Source organism: Uloborus diversus, chromosome 9, assembly GCF_026930045.1.
Source record: "Uloborus diversus isolate 005 chromosome 9, Udiv.v.3.1, whole genome shotgun sequence".
Classification (NCBI taxonomy): Eukaryota; Metazoa; Arthropoda; class Arachnida; order Araneae; family Uloboridae; genus Uloborus; species Uloborus diversus.
Genome location: NC_072739.1, coordinates 30,059,751 through 30,084,055, shown reverse-complemented (window position 1 = coordinate 30,084,055; position 24,305 = coordinate 30,059,751). Strand labels below are relative to the sequence as shown.

The 24,305-nt window shown below is 33.4% G+C and overlaps 1 protein-coding gene across 1 annotated transcript in view; it reads left to right on the top strand.

Moving 5' to 3' along the window:
- Positions 1–604: 604 nt before the first annotated feature.
- LOC129230744 (protein kinase C and casein kinase substrate in neurons protein 1-like) overlaps positions 605–24,305 on the top strand; it is a 132,500-nt gene continuing 108,799 nt past the window's right edge. Inside the window, exon 1 of the mRNA XM_054865170.1 lies at positions 605–649. The gene's annotated coding sequence lies outside the window, so the exon portion shown is untranslated. The remainder of the gene's footprint in view (positions 650–24,305) is intronic.

Genomic DNA, 24,305 nt, shown 5'->3' with positions numbered 1-24,305 from the left:
TGTGGACTCAAGACGTGTCAAAAAGTAAGTAAGAATTTTTCATGAGAATAAAAATTTTCATTGTGATGTCATACAAACTTTGTGTGGCACAAGCAGATACATCACTTTTTTAAAATTGCATGCAAAAAAATTTAAATGCATTAATACAGTGCTTATTTAAAAATTAATTACGATCAGCAATGACATCGCTGGTGCGCAGTGACAGTTAAATGTCAAGACTTCGAGTGGATGGAGTATGTTCCATGCGGAGTGACATTTTTTAAAACTATTTTGCAAAGTTAACTCTTAAAAAAAAATGTCATATTAGGGTGAAAACACAGTCCCAATCACAACATCTCTCTTTTTCCTGAAAAGTTATACTTGATTTTTTTGTCGGTGATTATGTTACGATGTGTCTTCATCATGGAGATATAAGACTGCATGGTCTTCATCTTACAATAAATGCATTTTCAATAATTGGTTTGCTGTAAAACAGCTGTACATAGTGTTTATAAATAAACATGTTTTTTTTTAAATAGTTTTACTTATCAATCGATTAATCAAAGTTTTATTTATTAACTTTTTTCTCCGATCAAACTTTAAACTGGCAATCACACAGTTGTATGCAAAATACATATTTCAGCCCAACGCATCGTTTTCCAAAGTTTTGGTAAGTAAATATTACTTTCTGCTTTAGGAGTAAGTTTTTGTTTTGAATATTGTTCTTATTATAACTTATTTATCTATAATCAAATTAATAAAACTTTCAATTCGTAGTAGTTTAACGTGTAACCGGTTTGTTGCTCTTCGGTTTACGGGGCATTTAATATTTAAATGTATTGCAAATGTTGACATACCATGGTATATGAGTTAAGAAAATTGTTTGTTTATTTGCTGTCCTTTTTAAATTTTGAGGTTGTAAGGTTGTGTTCTTTGTATCGTTTATGTAATGGGTTATTTTTTATGAATTTAATATATTATTTTTTATTGTAACATATAAATATTTCGGTTATTTTTGCCGAAAGTATGAATGACCACGTTGGGGATTGTAAGGTGTTGTTTTCCGACAGCATACTTATATTTGGTTGTGCGGAAAAAAACAGAATTGTTCTATAAAATTAGTGAATTTGCTCTAGTAAATCTGGGGGTGGAGATGCAAACATTTCACTTGATTTACATACATTCAGTAAATCATACTCTTTTGCCCTAAAAACACAACGTAATTATTGATCATGTACGCCTTTTTAATTTCTTACTAACAATATAATGATTTACTAAGCACATTACTAAGAATTTGAATATGTGATATTTATAATAACGTCTAATAGGATCTTATTTTCATATATTTTGTGTAATAGATTAGAAAAGATGCGTGTAGTGGTATCTAAAAAATGTTATTTTATGTCTATAGGGCTATAATTACTTTTTTAAAAAGCATATTTAAAAGGTCATAAATAAGTTTTTCACACTCTTAACTGGGAAAATATTCGCTCTACAAATAAAAAAACCTATTTCGTGGAAATTCAGTTTTTGCGATAGAGACTGGAACGTATTAACAACAATAAAGGAAGGTTGACTGGAATTGTCATTGATGTTTGCATTTATCATGAAGTAACAAAATAGTAAGAAATTAGGAGATTACAACATTAGCGTAGGTATATATTTCAAGCAGTTCCTTTAATCATCTTTCGTGGTGGGCACTGGTCTCCCGGAGAATGCCAACTGCCCCGCCCCCCTCCCACCTGGTGAAAAATCTGTTTTTCACTACCATCAGATTTTTTTTTTTTTTTTTTGAATGAAAAATAAAAAGAGGATTTAATTAATGTTTGAAACTTTGTAAAGAATAAGGTCTTTTTTTTTCCTTTTGTTTGTTTATTGCTGTTGTGATAGGTATGAAGTGGTTGGAACTCTGTTATGTATTTAGTTGTAAACTCAGACAAAGCATTGGTAAGATCCTGTTAGTGTGGTTCGGTTCAGGATCTTAGGACATGTACTCTGTGTGTACTCATGCTGCAATCTGGTTGGGAATCTAAAACATTCTGGGTAACAATCATTGTATAGGAGGGAGGGAATAGTGAGCTGTGATGAGTCATCTTTGCGGATATTCGTTTTTCTTTTGTTAGAAGTTAGGACAATATTCAGAGTGAATAATTTTTTTTCCCCTAGAGAAGGGGGGAGGATGTGTCCCACCAGTGGCGTGCACAGAAATTTTGGAGCCCCCCACAAATGACTTTTACGGGCACCCCTTCATATTGGTTACCCCTCCCTGCATTTCAAGCCTCATTTAAAAATTATTGGGTCTTCAGTCCCGGGCCAACAGGTGTCTCCCCCCCCCCCCCACGCCACTGTGCCCCATTCTCTAAGTAAGCTCTTGGCTCGTCCAAACTCCTCAATCCCCTTAAATATGCCCCCATCCCAAAACATTTATAGTGCTTACCCCCCCCCCCCCGAAGCAAAAGGTCTGGAAGAAACACTGGTTTTAAAGTTACAAAGAATTCTTTACCCAAGCAAAAATTGTACTGTCTTCAGTTAGTTTCTAAAAAAAGGCCTAACTATTTACATCTGAAATATACAGTAACTCTCCTAACAGACACTCCTCTTATGCGGACAATTTTAATTCCCCAATTCCCAAGGCAAAATAATATTATCAAACCCTTGTCCGGCAGACACCCCTCAATTGCGGACAAAACATTTTGTCCCGTTAGTGTCTGCATTAGAGGGTTTTTACTGTAGTTATATTGTTGTAAGTGCCAAGAATAAGATGGATGCTCATGAAAATTTTCAAGTGTCTCAAAAAAATTATTTATGGTAAAACCATAAATAATTTTTTTTTTATAAATTTTTTAATACAAGTTGATACTGTTTATGAAAAGCGAACTGAAAGATAACAATTCAATTTCAAAATCAAAGTATAATTTTGATTAAACAGGCATAAAACAAAGAACTAAGTGCCCTTTTGTTCCAAATTATAAAATGGTGTAGAAAATTTTCACTAGGGAGACGGAGCACATTGGATTAATCTCAATTATAATTTAATACTCTTTAGAGACGTACCGAGTAGCACTTTCGCCGAGTACCGAGTACTCGGCCTTTCACTACTCGGCCGAGTTACCAAGTACCAATTATGTTTTATTAAAAACCACCGACACACATGTGATGAATTTTGAACTTATTGGAATAGTAGTATAGAACTCCTTGTCCATATAATAGTTTTTAAAACTAAATTCCTGCTAAAATTCAATTTACGCATTATATAAACAATTTTGTTTGTGTCAAAAATTTTACAAAAAAATTATTTTTAAAATTAAAATAAATAAATAAAAGGTATCATTAATCAAGTTGGAATTAAAACAAATTTATACCAATCAATTATAATTTTAGTCCGCAAAACATAAATAATTTTAATACAACAAATGTGCAGGAACACTGCAGACATGTGTTTCTGCCCCCCCCCCCCCCGTTACAAGGAACATCTTTTTCAGTGCATAACATGTGAGCTAAAGAATGTTAAGACATTCGACAAAAAAATCTTACTTTTGTCGGATGCCTTTAAATCCACGAGCTCCCATGTTGTGCATTGAAAAAGGAATTCCTTGCAATGCCAAAACACATGTCTGCAGTGTTCCTGCACTGTGCTTTTAACGTTGTTTTATTTTCTTTTATTTTTTAAGCAAAGGTATTTTCATAATTTTTTATAATTAATTTTTGTTTGTATCAAAAATCCATTTTTAACATAAAAATTCCATATTTTTTATACTTTGTTTTGCATAATTTTACATAAATAATTTTTATCAACTTTGGGGACATTAAAATAAAGATTTATTCCATTGAAGCATTACAAACTTCATTATTCTCAAAATTTAAAATTTGACTTATAAATTTTAATTGTAAATGTTTGCAGAATATAATGCTTGCTCTTTTTTCTATAAATTTTAGTATCTGCCTTGGACAATATTCAATTTTTTGCAGCTACTCGGTATTGGCCGAGTATCTGATCAGAATTTGGCCGAGTACCGAGTACTCGGCAAATTGGCCGAATAAGCCGAGTACAGAGTAGTTACCGAGTACTTGGTACGTCTCTAATACTCTTGATATTTTTTATTTTAATTTATGACCAACAAAGCAATTTACAGTCTGAGTAAAAACTTTAAGTCCAGTGCACTTTTTTGACAAATTGGACACACCTTAATCTTTTGGGTCAAAAAGTCATATGAGTGATAAATATTAACCTTAAATACAAGTAAAAAAGGCCAAACAATTTAATTGTAAGTGTTTCATCATCAGACAATATTACTGATCAATATTTGAATCTGAGTAAAATCTTTAAGGCCAACATAGAAAAAAGCATATGAGGACAAAATTTCAAACATTTATAAGCTTGTGTGGCAGCCATTCCTTCAAATTACTTTAAATATTCTTGTTTTCATGAATGAAACTAGTTTTTGACAAAACTCGGGATGTATTTTTTACCATTCATCTTCGATGATAGGTTTCAGCTCTATTGATGAAGTAAAATGTCTCTCCTTTGCATAAACTCTTCTTGCTAAGTTACCCAATAAGTTCTCTATCGGGTTAAGATCTGGAGACTTAGTTGGTCATTTCAAAGTTTCAACATTGTTTACTTGGAGCCTATTTTTTACACTGTTATTCGGACGGATAGATGCATTTGTTTTGTTGATATTTTCAATTTTCAGCAGCAATAAATTCAGCATTGGGTAAAAGATGACTTGGGAGGACATTTTGATATGCTTGTGAATTCATTTTACCTGAAACAAACGCAACTGAGCACACAACGATGACGTCAAGGTTACGTCAGAACTGATTTAGAGTTCTGACGTAACCTTGACGTCATCGTTTCCGGTACTGCTCTCATATCTTTTACAACTCGTCTCTCATTCCATTGTTCGCCTCGACTGTGTTTTAGTCGGGTGAACCTGTCTTCGTTTTTAATGCACTGATGATGGCACTTGTATTTTAGAGTGCCGAAACAGCTGTTTGCTGGTTTTTTAACCTTTTTCCATTCTCAATTTGTACTTTATATACGTTGTCATATTTTATTCACTATGCAGTACAAAGTTTTCGACTACTTTTTATGTATTCACTAACACAATAATATTAAAATCCCTTTAATTATATTTTCCTTTTTTCAAAGAAAATTATACTGGCCTTAAAGTTTTAACTCAGACTGTATGACCAACAACCTATGTTCCTACTACTCCTATAGTGAAATCACATGATGTAATTATATTGAACAAGTTTTATTTCAGAAAGTATTTCAGTAGTGCTGAGTAATTTTCAGAAATCTACTACTTAATTTTTTTAACGGATTTCGTCAAGATTAGAGTAAATAAATTGAACTTCTCTCTCTCTAAAAATGTTATTTTAGTCCACAATTATTTTCAGTTAAATAAAAAAAAAAAAAATTATCATTAAAAAAAAAAAAGACAGTATGTTTTTACCAGGGTTTGTTGATTTAAATCAGCTTGATTTAAATCATGATTTAATGCAAGTGATTAAAAAAAATTAAATCAATTGATTTGAATCAAGTGATTTAAAAAAAAATCATTAATTAAAATCAGTTGATTTTATTTTTATAAATTAATTTTGCATTTTTTGAATGATTGCTCTAAATTTAACTGCACTGCATTATACTATCTCTATTTCAACAGGCAAAACTACATAGGTCCCTCTTTCTGTGTGTGTAACAGATTTTCAGTCTTGCAATATTGCTTTTACTCCAAAATTAGTTCAGAACAAAATAAAAGTTGGCAGTTTTTCTTATACAGCATGACTAATATAGTTAAGAAAAGTAATTGTTCAACATATTATTTTACACTAAAAAGGTACATGATGATAGAAACCTTATCTTTAAGCAAAGCATAAAACAAAATCATATCTTATCTAAAGATTATAACGCATTTATAAATTTTTAAAAATGTATTGAATAGTTAGAGAACTAAATTTTAATTTTAAAAGTAAGTTGAATGGAATCACCTATTATAGGAATTATATTATGTTTATACAGTCGAACCTGCTTATCTCAAAAACCTTTCTGTCTCGATATTTTTAAATTCCCCTGCGTTTTCAGCCAAAATTCAAATGTATTTTCCACGTTTATCTCAAAAAAAAAAAAAATCCTGAATACCTCTATATCTCGAATTTTAGCAATACTGGCATTTTTGAATTCGAAGCCCCAGACAAGACAACTGTCCTTAAACACAGAAACAGTAGCATTGTCCTCAAGGGCAGAGAGGGCAGTGTAAAAAAGGGAGAAATGCGCCTAGGTATTATTTTTTCCAGGAAGACTAACGAAAGGGCACTTTCTCGGAAGCAGAGCAGAGGGCAGAGAATTGAACAATGAGGAGAGGGCTGGGCTTGACAGATTTGACATGTGGGGTGACTTTTTCAAGTTCGTGGTTAATAAAGATCATTCAAATTAAAACCTGTTTCACTATCTGGTTTAGGTACCTACTGTTTCGTAAGTGATCTCTTGCTTGAAGTTGTGATTGCGTAGAAAACCGAGATGATAGGCGTGAAAAGAAAGCTAAAGATTTTTCCAAATGATGAAAAAGTGGAAATTCTAGAATTTTTGGAATGGCAATCCATTAATGAAGAAAAATGGAATTGCCACCAAAGTTAACTATGTATAGACCAAGATGGGTTTTCATCCATTGCCAACCTCAAGAGGATAGTTGAATCTAAAAAAATCAGGCACCAAAAAACAATGAAAGACTATTTTGCTTGCAAAAGGTATGCTTAAAATTTCATTAATGTCAAAATGATTCCTTAAACTTGCAATACAGTTCTTAGTATGAAATAGTAGAATAAATACCTGTCAAAACTAATATCTAAGAATTTTAAACTTTTGCATATATAATCTTTGTTATAAAATTCAAATTTTCATCATCAGATTACAAATTCCAGTATGTTTCTCAAAACCTCCGTATCTCGAAACCTCTTTGTCTCGAATTGTTTTTCCTTCATTTGAAATTTGAGATAGACAGATTCAACTGTAAATGTAAAGTAATTAATCTACAAATTTTAGAAGATTTTAAAGAAAAATCTGATTTAAAGTAAAAAAACAGATTTTTATATTGCCAGATTAGCACTCACCAGCTTTAATCTGCTTTAACTTTATCATGAATATTAAATAGTTTTTCTTTTGACCTTTAAAAAATCACTGAGTTGTAATGCTAAATACTTTTGCTGTTTTTTTTTTTTTTTGAAGATGATTTTTTCAATTAATCAATTTGATTTATTATAAAGACCTTTAAACTTGATATTTTTTGTTCTACACACAAAGTTGAGTAAGTTAGTTACAGTATTGAATAATTTACCACTAAAATTATAATAGATTTGGTAACATAATGCAGTCCAACGAGCCTTGTGAGGCGGACCAACATACCTAGGGCACGTTGATCAGCTCCACAAGGTTCCACTAAAAAATTATTATAGAAAAGTTAATCTATTCCACATTTTCAAAAAAATTTGGGATGATGAGAAATGCTTAGTAAAACTTCATGCAGAGTGTCGAATTACTCATTAAATTTTTTGTTGAGATAAAAAATGAAAAGTAGAAAAGCAAAGCAACGGCCTCAACTCCCCCCTACTCACCTTTCAGCTTATACATGTCAACCAGTGGCGGCATTCGTGGTTGGGGGGGGGGACTGCCCCCGCACTTTTTTCATCATCAAAGCTTGCCTCAACGTTAAGATTTCAATTTCAAAATATTCTGGGTGAGGTTACTCAAACATTAATGTCACCAAATATTGCTTAAAATTTCAGTTTTAAAACTTAAATTTCGAACATTTTCCTGGAAAAAGTCCCTAAAAGACAAGTTTGAGGGGGGAAATTCAGAAAGAGTCCCCCTAGATAGCTTAAAACTGCGTTTTTAAGACTCCAATTTAGAAAAAAAAAGTTCAGAGATCTTTTTCTGAAACCCCCCAAAAAAGTTCGACTAAATTCCTAAGATTTCATCAGTTCAAAAAATAAAAATTCAAAAAAAAAAGAAAGAAAAATACTGGGAGAACCTCTGAACCTTTTGTTCCTCCTAATTCAATAAAAGAGAAGTCTGAAATAACATTTTAAAAGTCTTGTAAAAATCTTTTAAACTTTGCAAATTTTCTGAAAGAGAATCCCAAATCTCTCGCTCTAAGTTTGCTAAAGATGGCTTTAATTTGCGCCCTTAAGACATCGGTTTGAAAAAAAATTCTGGGACAAGCCTTTCTTACCCTTCCATTACCAAAGACAGTCCAAACTTCTTCGTTTTTACTATTATTAATCAGACTTTGAACAAAAAAAAAAAAAAACATTATGGGGACATCCCTGGAAACTCCTCTCCATTCCCTGAATGTTGAGATAAAACTCTGCTAAAATGGCATTTTTAAAACTACATTTACAAAACATTTCCGCAAGAGAACATCAGAAGCCCCCTCACCCCCAGTCACTCAAAATGGCCTAAAATAGTCTTCAACTTCCTTAAAAAAAATTGCCCCTACACTTATAAGCTCCAATCGCTGCCTCTGATGTCAACTACCAGTGCTGCCTCAACTATTGCTGGGTTTACCTTATGTGTTAATTTCTTTAACCATCAGAAATTTTAATGTTTTGATCAAAATATAAATACACCGCTTAAAAAGTATATAAAGCTCTATGAAATGTAAAAATAGACAAATGTTTTCAAGCCAAAATTAGATCAGCGAAGCAATACACTGGTGCCCCCTCCCCTATCATTACGGGTGTCCATATTTGTCCTATGTAAAGTATGGTAACTCTATAAACACTTGCCTACTTGAAACAAACAAAAGAAAGAAAATGTCAAACAAGATGGTTCATTGTTCTGAAAATTTGGCTGAGAAGTGAGACTTCTTCTGTAAAGGTCCCTGTTGCGAATTTTTCAAGATTTTTAATTTTCCAGCTTAATTTGGTAAAACACACCATGTTCATGTATAGTATGTCCCTATTCACGTGTACTCCCCTTTTACTGAAGAGTCAGGACAAACAGAAAGAAACATAAATAGCTTTCCAAATTTGAAGTTGAGAATGAGAGGGGCAGGCCCCAAATTTCAAAAAATGTTCAGGGGTTGCAAAGGGTTTGTGTTCAAATCATTTTACTGGGAAAAAACAACAAAATGCATACAAAAGTCCATAGTTACATTTTGTTTTCTAAAGTCCGGGGGGGGGGGATTGATCACCCCTCCCCCCTCCCCGGATCGCCCAAATGACAGACCCAGGGAGGAGAGGTTTATAGACCAGTGATGCTCGACTTGTATTCTATCAGTTACATATGGTCTGCTGATCTCCAAGTGGGCTTGGAAGTAGGTCCTACAGAATTTTTTTTCGTTCAGTTTAACTTTTGCAAAAAGAATCTTTTTTTAAGGATCGCTGTTTAGTTTGGTGAGTTCACGAAGTCACAAGATAAGTCCTCCCAAATATTTTTTTCCCAAACATAGCACCACTGGTTGTGTAGTTTCTGTTAGTCATGTGTAAATTTCACATCTGTGTGCAAGTGTGACTGATCATGTTTGTCATGTGCATATCAAAAAAGAAGAAAATATATGAGAATCCAAGGGTGCCCATCCTCCGAGGACTTTAATGCACCCCCTCCCCCCAAATGTTAGGTAACCCCCTGCCAAAAACGAGATCCTCAAAAACGTGCTCATGAGATTGTTATTGTGCAGTGTGTGCCATACCCCCCCCCCCCCCACTTCCCCACCTTGGATACCCTTGGAGTATCGCAGACTAAAACTCTCATTAGATAAAATATTCAACAGCAGCCAATTTGAAATATCAAGACTAGATGTACGCTTTAAAAATAATAAAACTGCTTTGTGAAAGTGTGTAATTAAGCTTAAGTTACTCCTGGACTCAGTAGCAGAAACAGCCTAATACTGTGACTAGACTGCCGTTGCAGATTCTTGCTGACTATTTCTGAATTGGAAATATTTTTTTTTCTGCACAAATCTGGAAGCAAGAAACATGATATTAAACAAAGCAAAGCTTAAATCTATGTTGGATTTCCCTGTAGCTGAGAGGTCAAACACTTTTGCTCCGGCAGCTGCCTGCCTCACAGTTTATTTTATTTTATTTTAGACTTAGCCTGCGTTTTTCAAATATTTTTTTTTATTTGGAATTTTATTTTCAAGCAATACTGTTACCATTAATCCAATGCAGTTGCCTTTTTACTTTCTTCTATATCTAATATATAGAAGAAAGTATTGGATTCGTGCAAATTTTGGAATTTCGAATTTTGACGGATTCGAACGTTTTGAGGTGTGCTGAGTCCATTTCGACTATTTTTGGAAAATGTCTGTCTGTCTGTGTGTGTGTGTGTGTGTGTGTGTGTGTGTGTATGTGTGTGTGTATGTATGTGTGTGTGTCACGTCTGTGTGCCCCAAAGCAGAATATTACTAAATTTGCGACGTACGTCGCAGAACAGATGCCTGAGCTGCAGAACGATTTTGTTCAAATGTGAGAGGAAAACTTAGACAAATTTTCTGCAGAAATTCCAGAATTTCTGTGAAGTTTCTGCAGAAAATCTGCAGGAACTACAGATTTTCTGCAAATATCTTCTAACTCAAAACAGAATTTTGCTCATATTTTGCAGATTTCTTTAAATCAGAAGAAAATTTAAAATTCTCGGAAATTATGATAATTCGGCCGAAAGCTCGCAAAATATATTAAATTCTATGAGTCATGTGCAAGAACTTTAAATTTAATTTGAACTTAAAGAAATCTGCAGACTTTGCAAAATTCTATCTTGAGTTTGAAGATATTTGTAGAAAATCGGCAGTTTCTGCATATTTTTTTTTTTTTTTTTGTAGAAATTTAATATTATAATCTGAAAAGATTCCGATTTTTCTAGCGTTTTCGGTTCCCCTTTTCCTTATTTTTCCCAATCGATCTACATCCATTGAATTTTTTTGTATAAACGTATGTTTTGGAAACATGCCAACAATAAAACTCGCCCATCGCCGAAAATTGCGAATCTTGTTTGAGATTTCAATCCTTTTGCATCCTGAAAATATTTCAATTAATTTAGATAGTTTTGAAGTGTTTTATTATATGCTACCGTAACTCGATTTATTTTATGTATTAGTTATTTATTGATTTATTAACATTATTTTAATTGCTCCTTCGTGCTATGTGAAATTACCCCCCCCCCCCCCCCAAAAAAAAAGTGGTTTGACACCTAGGTTCGGACAAAACGATTTTGATTTAGGGCTCCCGATTTGTGAAAAGGGTCACGTTGGTTGCTTTATAGAATGCTTGAAGTACTTGCAGAACAATTTTGGTCAAATGATTTTACGTTGCAGAACATCATCAAGTATTCTGCTTTGGGGTCTGTGTGTGACCAGTTTTTTGTGGCCGCTCTACAGCAAAAACTACCGCAAGAAATCGAACGAAATTTGGTACACATATGTGCCGCTATGTGAACTTGTGCCCATTGGTTTTTGGCGCGAATCCCTCTAAGGGGGGTGGAGCAATGGGACGTTTTTTGAGTTACGCGTGCTTGCTATTCCTCAGGAAGTAACTGGCGGAATCAAACAAAATTTGGTCCATATGTTGCCATTAACAGGAACAGGTGCTGATTCAATTTTGGTGTCAATAACTCAAACGGGGGTTGAGCTATAGAACGTTTTTTGTCGTCAATTGTGACTGCTGTATCTCAAGAAATAATGAACGGAATGAAAGAAAGATTTATCGGCAAGTAGCCCTTAGTGGGTATAAGAGCTGATTTTATTTTGGTGTCAACAGCTAAAAAGGGGGTAGCGCAATCACCCGTTCTTTTTTTCCATTGTGAGTGCCCTATCTCAAGAAGTAATGCTGCGGTCTGGTTGAAATTTGGAATATATGTGAATCCATATGTAAACAGGCTTTGGTTCAATTTGGACGCCAATCGCTCCAAGAGGTGTTGATTTATTTTATTATTTTTTTTTGCGAATAAAAATAGCTTTATTAATGCAACAATAAGAAAGATAAATCGTAATAGATTGTCGTCTGCGTATTTCTCGTGATTTTAATTGTATGTAAATGATCGGAAATATTATCTCAATGATTTAAAATTTTTAACTGTTGCCATCTTATGTTTGTTAATAAATAAAATATTTGTAATTAATTTAAGCAAGGCTTTTAAAATAACTTTCATTTTTCGCTTTTTGCTTTGCTTTTGCAATAATTCAGACATTGAAATGGTCATCAAGTTTTTTCATGTGAAATTTTGTTTTTGTTGGGAATATTGCTTCCTCATTAAGCATGGGGAGGGATCAGAAAAAAAAGAAAAATATAGAAGAAAGTTTCGTAATGGCCACAACATACTAGTTTTTTTTTTTTTTGCTGCTTTTTACTTTCTTCTATATCTAATATATAGAAGAAAGTATTGGATTCGTGCAAATTTTCGAATTTCGAATTTTGACAGATTCGAACGTTTTGAGGTGTGCTGAGTCCATTTCGACTATTTTTGGAAAATGTCTGTCTGTCTGTGTGTGTGTGTCACGTCTGTGTGTGACCAGTTTTTTGTGGCCGCTCTACAGCAAAAACTACCGCATGAAATTGAACGAAATTTGGTACACATATGTGCCCCTATGTGAACTAGTGCCCATTGGTTTTTGGCGCGAATTCCTCCAAGGGGGGTGGAGCAATGGGACGTTTTTTGAGTTACGCGTGCTTGCTATTCCTCAGGAAGTAACTGGCGGAATCGAACAAAATTTGGTCCACATGTTGCCCCTAACAGGAGCAGGTGCTGATTCAATTTTGGTGTCAATAGCTTAAACGGGGGTTGAGTTATAGAACGTTTTTTGTCGTCAATTGTGACTGCTGTATCTCAAGAAATAACGAACGGAATCAAACAAAAAATTTTTAACAAGTAGCCCTTAGTGGGTATAAGAGCTGATTTTATTTTGGTGTCAACAGCTAAAAAGGGGGTAGCGCAATCACCCGTTCTTTTTTTCCATTGTGAGTGCCCTATCTCAAGAAGTAATGCTACGTTCTGGCTGAAATTTGGAATATATGTGAATCCATACGTAAACAGGCTTTGGTTCAATTTTGACTCCAATCGCTCCAAGAGGTGTTGATTTTTTTTTTTTTTTTTTTTGCGAATAAAAATAGCTTTATTAATGCAACAATAAGAAAGATAAATCGTAATAGATTGTCGTCTGCGTATTTCTCGTGATTTTAATTGTATGGAAATGATCGGAAATATTATCCATAGACTAATAATAAGAGTAGACCGAGCTATGGCAACCCTTTTGCTGCTCATAAACCAAACCATGTGACTAGTGGATTTCCTAGCAACAGCGGGCTTTGATCGCAGCAGACGATCAACAATAAATAAAATAAATTGAATCGATGGAACACGGAAGAATGATCTTGAATGGAGTCCGATTTGTCAATTTGTTATTCTAAGTTGCAAAAATTTTGTCAATATAGTGAGTTTTTCGTTTAGATAGTACTGTGCATTTTCTTTATTCAATTTCAATAACTCTCTAAGTAATTAAAGATAAAAGCGCCCAAAAAGAATCGGCAAACGGTAAGATTTTTACCTACAATTTCAATTTAAGATACCGATTACCATTTTTACCTTGACGCAAAACGTTTACGCCATTACGTTTACGCCAACGCTGACGTAGCAGTTCCGAATGAAATAAAAGTTACTGAAAACTGTGATCAAAAATTAATTACTAATGTTAAGGGGGTCCGGGACACATTTTGAAATTTTTTTTATTATGTACTTTAGAGTCTTGAAATTTTTTGAACTGATTCATCATTTATTTAATAAGCAAAATCATAACATAAATATGAAAAAAAATTATTTTTTTATTTAAATTTAATTAGTTTTTTTCAAAAAAATGGGGTTGCTTTAAATTGCTATAACTCAAAATATTGTTGGTCAATTTTCAATTTTTTTTCAAAAAAGTATGCACAAATATCTAAGCTTTAATTTTTATTCGGCGATTTTAAAAATATAGATTCAATAAAAAATAAAAAATATTTGAAGAAAAATTTCGAAAAATTCGAAGATACTTTTTTTTAAAAAAATCATAATTTTTGAAGTAAACGTTTTTTTCAAATTCGCCGAATAAAATTTAAAGTAAATTGCTTGAAAAAGATATGCTCCAAGTTTCATTACTTTATCTGTATCGGTTCCTGACTTATAAGAGTTTGAATGCAAGAAATCGGGAAAAATTGCATCATGGAGAAAAACGCGTTTAAAGTTTTAAAGTTATGTACACATTCGTTAGATGCATGCAACAAAAATAACTATAACTTTCGTTCTATTTAAGGTAGAAACAAGATTCAAACGTCCTCTTAAGCAGGAAAAAACGGAGCAATTTTTCAAATTATAAAAAAAAATTGCAAAATTTGAGGATTTTTGTGTCCCGGACCCCCTTAAAATAATGCATAACTAAAAGAAAAACAGTTCAATTTCAGCACCTGGAAAAAAATTATAATGAAAACACATTACGTCTTAAAATACATGTCGAGTGCCAAACTATAGATAATGTTTCCATCTAGCAACCATGCTGCCAAAGTCTTCGCCAAGCCCTTCCACCAGTCACATGATACATCTATGAACCAATTTTCTTCATCAGCAATAATGAGTAAGCTCGGTCTACTCTTATTATTAGTCTATTAGCTGCGTGCCCGGCGTTGCACGGGCTACCTAAAAAATGTAAGAGCAGTCCAGTTGATGCTTTTGTAGTACACTGACAATAGTTTCTAACGCGTTAAGGAATAAATAAATGCGCGTAAAGCAAGGTTTTCAAAACACCAGTAAAACATATTTTTGCCAAAACACCTCATCAACGTTAATAATCGTTATCAATGATACAAGTTATGAGTACATTTTCAGTCAGCACAAAAGGGGAAAATATATGCATTATCAACTATAATCTTTACTCACGTTAAACTGAATTACATCTGATAGACTATATCGGAAATATTTATGCACAATAACAATCCGCTTTTTACATAAAATAGTCTACTACCGGCGTTGCCCGGGTGTTTATTAATGCAACATACCACTCAGATAAATATTTGGATGGATTCTATCCACATGGTCGTACAAGAATTACATCAATCCGTTTTCCAGGTACAAACCCTCAAAGAACTCAAATAACTTGTAAATCACTCATTTACTTTACGACGTGCACGGTCCTCCTCGAAAATGAAAGTTATGTCATGTGACGCGTATTTAACAATCAGGCTTGAACAAAAAAAAAAAAAAAAACCAGCAAAATTTTGCTGCAGATTACGGCAAAATAATCGAAAAGTAAACAACTTAAACACCCTGATTACAGGAAAAGCCTTAAAACAAAAGCCTAATTTTATTTCTTTATATTCTAGAAAAAAAATTGCAACAGATGTTTCTTTTCAATGATTTTCTTCACGCTGTAAATTTTAATAAAAGCGTTCATCCGGAAAGTTGAGTTGAAGCACTGAATAATAATTTGAATGGAGGAAAGCCTTCGAAAAATATGGATTTTATTTTGAAATCTAAGAGTCATAATTAATAATTTTTAATTGATATCTCCGCTAATTATTATCGGAGGATTATGTTAAATAGCCAAACATGAAGACGGGAAGATGACGAATCCATCGATACCTGGTTCGATGGTCAGTTCACTGTCGTTCGGGAGAAGAAGCTTGGACATAGATAGATAGATAGATAGATACTCAGATTTTATATGTATAAGACTAGCTGCGTGCCCGGCGTTGCACGGGCTACCTAAAAAATGTAAGAGCAGTCCAGTTGATGCTTTTGTAGTACACTGACACTAGTTTCTAACGCGTTAAGGAATAAATAAATGCGCGTAAAGCAAGGTTTGCAAAACACCAGTAAAACATATTTTTGCCAAAACACCTCATCAACGTTAATAATCGTTATCAATGATACAAGTTATGAGTACATTTTCAGTCAGCACAAAAGGGGAAAATATATGCATTATCAACTATAATCTTTACTCACGTTAAACTGAATTACATCTGATAGACTATATCGGAAATATTTATGCACAATAACAATCCGCTTTTTACATAAAATAGTCTACTACCCGGCGTTGCCCGGGTGTTTATTAATGCAACATACCACTCAGATAAATATTTGGATGGATTCTATCCACATGGTCGTACAAGAATTACATCAATCCGTTTTCCAGGTACAAACCCTCAAAGAACTCAAATAACTTGTAAATCACTCATTTACTTTACGACGTGCACGGTCCTCCTCGAAAATGAAAGTTATGTCATGTGACGCGTATTTAACAATCAGGCTTGAACAAAAAAAAAAAAAACAGCAAAATTTTGCTGCAGATTACGGCAAAATAATCGAAAAGTAAACAACTTAAACACCCTGATTACAGGAAAAGCCTTAAAACAAAAGCCTAATTTTATTTCTTTATATTCGAGAAAAAGAAATGGCAACAGATCTTTCATCTCAATGATTTTCTTCACGCCATAGACTAATAATAAGAGTAGACCGAGCTATGGCAACCCTTTTGCTGCTCATAAACCAAACCATGTGACTGGTGGATATCCTAGCAACAGCGGGCGTTAATCGTAGCAGACGATCAACGCCAGCGCGAAATAAAATAAATAGAATTGATGGAACATGGAAGAATGATCTTTTATGGAGTCCGAGTTGTAAATTTGTTATTCTAAGTTGTAAATATTTTGTTAATATAGTGAGTTTTTCGTTTAGATAGTATTGTGCATTTTCTTTAGTCAATTTCAATAACTCTCTAAGCAATAAAAGATGCAAGCGACCAAGAGGAATCAGCAAACGGTAAAATTTTTACCTACAGTTTCAATTTAAGATACCGATTAGTACATTTTTGCGTTAACGCAAAACGTTTACGCCATTTCGTTCACGCCAACGCTGACAGCTCCAAATGAAATAAAAGTTACCGAAAACTGATCAAAAACTATTACTAATGTCAAAATAATGCATAACTAAAAGAAAAGCAGTTCAATCTCTGCACCTGGAAGTTTTTTTTAATGAAAACACAGTCTTAAAATACATGTCGAGTGCCAAACTATAGATAATGCTGCCATCTAGCAACCATGCTGCCCAAGTCTTCGCCAAGCCCTTCCACTAGTCACATGACACATCTATGAACCAATTTTCTTTATCAGCAAGAATGAGAAAGCTCGGTCTACTTTTATTATTAGTCTATGCTTCACGCTGTAAATTTTAATAAAAGCGTTCATCCGGAAAGTTGAGTTGAAGCACTGAATAATAATTTGAATGGAGGAAAGCCTTCAAAAAATATGGATTTTATTTTGAAATCTAAGAGTCATAATTAATAATTTTTAATTGATATCTCCGCTAATTATTATCGGAGGATTATGTTAAATAGCCAAACATGAAGACGGGAAGATGTCGAATCCATCGATACCTGGTTCGATGGTCAGTTCACTGTCGTTCGGGAGAAGAAGCTTGGACATAGATAGATAGATAGATAGATACTCAGATTTTATATGTATAAGATGATATTATCTCTATGATTTAAAATTTTTAACTGTTGCCATCTTATGTTTGTTAATAAATAAAATATTTGTAATTATTTCAAGCAAGGCTTTTAAAATAACTTTCAATTTTCGCTCTTTGCTTTGCTTTTACAATAATTCAGACATTGGGGATGGTCGTCAAGTTTTTTGCATGTGTAATTTTGTTTTTGTTAGGAATATTGCTTCCTCGTCAAGCATGGGGAGGGATCAGAAAAAGGAAAAATATAGAAGAAAGTTTCGTGATGGCCACAACATACTAGTTTATTCTGTGCTGAAGCTTGCTGAGAAAAATTTTGCTATCTTGATCTTGAAAAATTAAATTTTTAGTTAGCTCTTAGTGACCTTGAGTTCAGTAGTTGCCCTTTTTTTTTCCAATCATCAGTTGCCGCTTAGCCACAACTTTTTTTTTTTCAATGAAACATTGGTATGTGAGACTTTACTCCAACGAAGTTTTTCTTATCCATCTTTAGTTGATTGAAGCTTTGGGGAGAGAATGCAGGGGTTTGGGGATCTTTCTCCTGGAGTTTTTCGAAATCGAAACTTTAAAAACGTATATTGGGCTTTTCTTTGAGAATGTTAAGAGACAAGTTTAAATTTAGAGGCGGCTAACAGAATTTTTTTTGATACTGAAATTTTAAAAATAGTTTTAGGCTGTGCTCACACGATGTTGCCCATGTTAAAAGTTCGAAAGAAGTCTCTCGAATTAATCGATGACCCGCAAAAAGATCCCCCCCCCCCCCAACTTAAGATTAAAAAAAATCCTTTCCATTAACCAAAATGCTTGCTCACCCTGTATCCAAAATTCCAAGCATATTCCCTGGAGCAATTAAAATCCCTATTAGAATTCTGACAATTGTCCCTCAAAGCCCCCGCTCTAGAAATTAAGTTAAAACACGCGTGACAATTTGAACAAAATTTAATCAAATATGCGTTTTACACAATTTGAAGAAATAGAAAATTCCCTCCTCCCTCAAAGGAAAAAGAATTTACTCAAAATGCACAGAATGATTAAAACAGATTAAGAATGACGCCCCCTCCCCCGCCCCGTGGAAAAAAGAAATATACACGTTTAAATTAAAATCGGGCACTCTCGCGTAAAAAAAAAAAGATTTATTGTCTATACTCATTTATCAGTCGTCCTCCTTCTTTTAAAGAGAAAATCAGGAAAAAAATCGAAAGCCCGCGTATACGTCGCGTTGCTACTTACTGAAAAAATCGGCAAGTTTTGCAGCAATTTTTGGGAATAATAAAAAGAATTATGAAATGTAACCAACTTGCTTGCGATCAAAAAACGCGCGATTTTCATACTTTTGTTTCGGTTGTTGCGGTTTTGTAAATGGTTCGTTTTTGCGATTGCGATTTTTGTTAAATGTTGATTTAATTTTGAACTAATATCAACAAAATTTTGTGTTGTAGAGATATTACATTCGTTTTTTTTAAATAGCACTAATTTCCAGGCAACAAACTTTTGGGAAAAAAAATCGCGATTTGAGCGTTTCCCGCACTTTTCGAATAGTCGGTCTTTTACAGTAATTATTTTGCCTTTATTTCAGTCAGACTATGTAAAATAAAATCTGAATGTGATTGTTTACTTCTTTATCAGTTTTATTTAAGGGTTGGAGTAAAATCTGAAAATGTTCCACATTTTTGAGTTTTTTTTCAAGACTTGTTCAGTCAAAATTTTCGGAAATTTTGACCCGCGTAGAAGTTCTGACGCAGAGAGACCCCAACTCGATACCTCGATTTTTGTTCTTATTTTTCGACTTACACGCGAATATAGACGGTCATCAAAATACGCGTTACAAATGAAATGTAAACCATGGAATCAAGTTTTAAAATGACATCATCGTTTGAAACAAAAATTAAAATGTCAACCCTTTTTTTGTTTTGTAGAAACAAAAATTTAATTAGAAAAGGCATAAACAGGGCCCAAGTCCTGGTAAAATTTGTTGCCCTCTTTCGCAAGAAAATCCGCACATTTTCCAAAAAATAAAAACATTTAACCTATTTTTGTGTCTCTAAAGTTATGGTGCCCTGGTCCACGAACCCACAGGACCGTGTATTAATCAGGCCCTGGACATCACAAATTAGAAATGCGTACAAAATAACTGATTCCCCCACCCCCTCCCTCCCTAAGAAAAGGAATTTCATTGCAAGGCACGCATTGCCATTAGAACAAAACGACCTCCCCCCCTCTCCCTCTTTAAGATAAGTATTTCATATTAAAATGCATCAAATCAAAATCCCCCTCCCCTCGTGGAAAAAAATTTTTGATTTATAATTATTAGAAAATGGAACATAAATAAATTTTCGGAAAATATCTGTTTGCTAAAAATGGCAATTAGGATTTCGTTTGTTTTTGACCGAAGGGGGGGGGGGGGGCACAATAGTAAAGTTTTTTTTTTAATGCCATCATTTCAAACTATTTTTCAAAAATACCTTCAAATAAAAACTAATGATGAAATACCTATCTTGATTTACGCCTGCTGCATCACTTTTTTAAAGCATTGCTTTTTATTTTGGGCGTGCTTGCTTACTTTTTCGGTGAATTCAAATATTTTTTTTTTTTTTTTTCATATCTTGAAAGTGGTTAAGATTTCGCTCTCTATCCGCATTTTTATGATGTGACCGCAAGTTATGCAAAAGGTATTTTCGGAGTTCTTCATTCATGAGTAACTTACGAAATTCTTTACCAAGCGTTTTTGCAAGTAAAGATTTTTTTTATTATTTTTATCATATCCAATATTTATACTGCAAACTGCATCAATGTTACTTGAGAGATAGGGCAAAAAAAAAAAAAAAAAAAAAAAAAAAAAAATCTGCTCTATTTGTTGAGTTTTGCAAGTGTTTTTTGTTTGATTTTGTGATACTATATCTAAAGAATTTCGAGATATAGTTTGGGCTTCCGAATGCGCAGCTCTTAGTGGAATGCGATTGTAAAAAAAAAAGTCCTGCTTTTTCTTTCCCTTCGTCTTCCACTGAATTACATTTCCTTCCAAGAAGTTTTCACTTTTGTTCTGATGCTTTATCCGAAAAAAAGAAAAACTTTCTTTTTTGTTGGTATTATTGATTGTTCAAATGACGTCAAGAAGTAAAATCAATTTTTAGTCCAATTTTTTCCTAGAATTCTTAATGGCGCTTTAATATGGTGTAAGGGGTCATTCATTAATTATGTAAGGATGATTTTGGTAATTTTTGACCCCTTTCAACCACAGTAAGGGTAGGATATTTCACCCCCCCCCCATTTTTACTTAAGGGGTCCGGGGCACAAAAATCCTCAAATTTTGCAATTTTTTTTTTTATAATTTGAAAAAGTGCTCCGTTTTTTTCTGCTTAAGTGGACGTTTGAATCTTGTTTCTACCTTAAATAGAACGAAAGTTATAGTTATTTTTGTTGCATGCATCTAACGAATGTGTACATAACTTAAAAACTTGAAACGCGTTTTTCTCCATGATGCAATTTTTCCCGATTTCTTGCATTCAAACTCTTATAAGTCAGGAACCGATAGAGATAAAGTAATGAAACTTGGAGCATATCTTTTTCAAGCAATTTACTTTAATTTTTATTCGGCGAATTTGAAAAAAACGTTTACTGCAAAAATTATGATTTTTTTTAAAAAAAGTATCTTTGAATTTTTCGAAATTTTTCTTCAAATATTTTTAAATTTTTTATTGAATCAATATTTTTAAAATCGCCGAATAAAAATTAAAGCTTAGATATTTGTGCATACTTTTTTGAAAAAAAATTGAAAATTGACCAACAATATTTTGAGTTATAGCAATTTAAAGCAACCCCATTTTTTTGAAAAAACTAATTAAATTTAAATAAAAAAATATTTTTTTTTCATATTTATGTTATGATTTTGCTTATTAAATAAATGATGAATCAGTTCAAAAAATTTCAAAACTCTAAAGTACATAATAAAAAAATTTTCAAAATGTGTCCCGGACCCCCTTAAGATTTTATTTCGTTTTTCAATATAATAAAACTGACCCAGGAAACGTTGTTCTGCCATATAAATATTTTCTATGGAATATTTTGGTTGTTAATTAAAAAATAACGAATGTATTATAAGTTTGTGGGGATGAGATCTTTGACAAAAAGAGGAATAGAGCGCTGTACACGATGATTACCGATAAAAACAAAAAAAGAAAAAAAAAACATTTTTTTCAAAACACAACAAAAACACAACAACACAAACAAAATTTTCTCAATACAGTAATATACATAAACAAAATTTTTGAATCGTTCAAGATTTGGCACGCACTGCTTTGTGATACAAAACAAATGCAGAATAAAATGACGCGACGCTTCGGCAAAACGTCGGAAAACTCTCAACGACTAGAAAATCGCCCGTCAAGGTATGACGGGTGAAAATTGCTTCTACATTTAAACGAAGCCATTGCCTGTTTAGTGATATTTTGATAGTTGAAATTGTAACCGTAACTCCAGTGGATTAACTCTTAATTTCCTGTAGGTAGCGTTTATTGTTGACCATTTTTTCGTTTCTTCATTCCCCTGAAATGAGTCTTACCAGTAAAATAGCTCAGTTACCGGATCGAGTTCAGCCTTGTCACAATGAAGCCTTTCCCTGCATGTTTAACATTACCAAAACATATTATCAAATTATCCTGCCGTGTTCCTTGTTGAAACACGCGGATTACTCGATCATCGGCTATTATTTATATGAGGATTAAAAAAAAAAAAAAAATCTTGCCGTCTTCTGTTCGTCTACAAATAAAATTTTTGTCATTAATTTAAGTAAGGCTTAAAATGATTTTCAACGATGGTTTTTACAGTGATTTTGGGCAATGGTTTTTATAATGAATGTTAAAACAAAATTCTGGATAGGGACACCCTGAATACCTAGCGGTATGAAATATACTTTACGACCTGTTCTCATACCCATTATTTTTTAATTAATTTTTTTAACTGTCCGATTTTGAAAACAAGGCGTGGTTCTTATGACGTCACAAATGATGCAATTTGGCGCATCTTTCTACCACGTTTCCACGTTATGATAACCAAGAAACGAATTAAATATTGCACTCTACGCTTGCTATCAACCATATCGTTGCCAGTACACGTGAGTAAAGATGCGAATTAAATATTTTGCTCTGTGAATGGCAACACTGAATGGCATTTCATCATTTGTGATGTCACACGACAGCAGCGTAAACAATGAAAGCGCACCAATTTAAGTATTTTTTTTAAATATTAAACTCAAATAAATTATTTAAGAAATGGTTAGATCCTATGTTTTTAAGCATGCTCTTTCAGAAAAAAATACTTTTAAAATTTTGGAAACGACCCCATTCGATAAGGGAAAAAAAAGAAAGAATATTGCGGCAAAAAATGGCTACTTTGGTGTATGACATTTCAGATATTTTTCTCCAACCTCTTAAATTCTGAACAGTTGACAGCTTCCACAACACTTCTGACCTCTTAAAAACAGTTTAAATCGCACTTCTTTGGATGGATGGTCTTAGTGTACGAGATACGTGTTGAAAGTTGATTTCAAAGAGTATTTTTTACGGAGTTTGATTTAGGGCAGAGGTTCCCAACCGGTGGTTCGCGAACCCCCAGGGGTTCGCGAGGTGCAGGAAGGGGGTTCGCGAAAATTTCGGTGCAATGGCGGATTTTTCCTAGTTTGGTAAAAAATTATAAAATATTCAATTTGCACACATAGTTACTAAATTTTTTTTTTTAATTTGAAAACGCGCCAGACTCTTGTATTAAGCTCAAAAAAAAAAAAAAAAATCTTTCAGCGGTTTTATAATCTTGGTTAAAAAGAAATTTTCTCATTTTTTTTTCGATAGACAACAGAAAGAGATATCCTTCCTTCTTTATTGCGAGGCGCCATGCAGAAACGTTGTATTAAGCTGTGGCGGGGATCACGATGACCTTAAAAAGGCGCCATCGCGTGGAGTCAATCAAACAATATACATAATATACATATGTGGAAAAAAATAAAGAATTCTCAAACAATGCATCATAGGGGTATTATTTCTAATCTGGTTGAAATATAACTCGGGAATTTCCGTCGAATTGAGTCATCGAATAGCAGACATGACAGACATAGCAGACAAACTTAAAATTTATTACTGGATTTTACCCATCTGTTCGTTTTCAAAAATATATAACATCAGCATGCTCATAGTTCTGGGGAAATAGTTGTTAACAGACGTATTTAGAGATACTTTAGAGATGCTTGAAAACAAGTGATTTTGTTTGCAATTGGTTTTGCTACGTGAACTTGCTACTCTGTTTGTGAAGTTATAATCGTGTTGGTAATTTTTATGATTTAATAACTTTCTGCTGTTATGGATCGATGGTTGAAAACTGGTAGTTTGGTTGAGCGACAAATGGACAAGCAGTCAATCGATCAACCCTCAACATTAGCAGTAACTTTCGAATCAACACAGGATATTGAAATAGATAGCTGTAATGAACTGCCGCCTCCCCCGACTAAACAGAAAAGTGAACTAGGGGAGAAAAAAGGAAAAAAGCGAAAATATGAGAGTGACTATTTACAAATGGGCTTTTATTTTACTGGAAAAGAATCTGAACCTAGACCGCTTTGTCTTCTCTGCAACGAAGTTCTAGCGAACAGCAGTTTGAAACCGTCACTTCTGAGAAGACACCTCGAAACAAAGCATCCGACACACAAGGACAAACCTATCGAATATTTTAAAAGAAAATTGGAATATAATAAAAAGTGTAGCGTCTCTACGTTCCTGTTAGAATCCAACGAAGATAGTAAAATGGCCCTTGAAGCTTCATATCGAGTCAGTTATAGAATTGCAAGATCTGGAGA